We start from the raw sequence: 860 nt of genomic DNA on the forward strand, positions 1-860 counted from the left end.
CCAGGGCCGGACCCGGTGCCGCCGCCGCCCGGAGGCGATCCCCGCCGCGGGGGGGGGGGGGGTGTCGTGGGTCTGGGACCGGGCGAGTCCCGGTGACCCCGCGGGGGCTGCGGCGGCCGGAGGGGCGTCCGCGACCGCTCCTCAGAGTGGGCAGCGGGCTCGGGGGGGTCTGAATCCCCGCTGCAGCATCTCGGTGGCCCGGGGTACCCCCGCGGTCCGGGGCTGTGCACAGAAGCCGCCGGTGTGACGCGCCGGTGCCGCTGGATTTGTGATTTCTGCTCACGCTGGAAACAGTTCCTGCTGCATTAACATTTTTTTTCTTTCATTTTTTTCGCCCCCCCGGGGCACACATCTCCCTGCTTTTCCCCGTCGGAAGCCCGAGCGATCCCGTGTTTACCTCCCGGAGCGGGGCTCGTCTCGGCGCTGTCTGTGCCGGACGCGGCTGCTCGGTCCCCCCGACGGCTCTGCCTCCCGCCCCTGCTCCGGGCGCTCCCGGGGCTGGCGGCAGTCACTGAGGGGCTGTTTGCAGTTTGCCCACATTCATTTCTCCTTTCTTTCTTTTTTTTTTTTTTCCTGTTTTTATTTTTTTTTAGGTCTACCTGCTCCCCGGAGGAGGAATTTCGGGCTCTCCCGGGACGCGGGCTCCCGCCGTGCGCCCCCCGCCCCCCTGCGCGCTGCGGGGCTCTGCGGGCGCGGCGGGGGCTCCGGGACCGGTGGGCGGCGGGGGCGTCCCGGGAATCGGCCTCGGAAATGAGGAGAGCGGGACGTGTCTCGCTGTATCTATAGGGCCGGCTCCCGCAGAGAACCGGCGCCCGTCTGCCCCCCGGTCCCCGAGAAGAAATCTGCCGTTTCCCCGAGAT

Source organism: Calidris pugnax, unplaced genomic scaffold (genome assembly GCF_001431845.1).
Source record: "Calidris pugnax isolate Ruff unplaced genomic scaffold, ASM143184v1 scaffold320, whole genome shotgun sequence".
NCBI classification, from domain to species: Eukaryota; Metazoa; Chordata; class Aves; order Charadriiformes; family Scolopacidae; genus Calidris; species Calidris pugnax.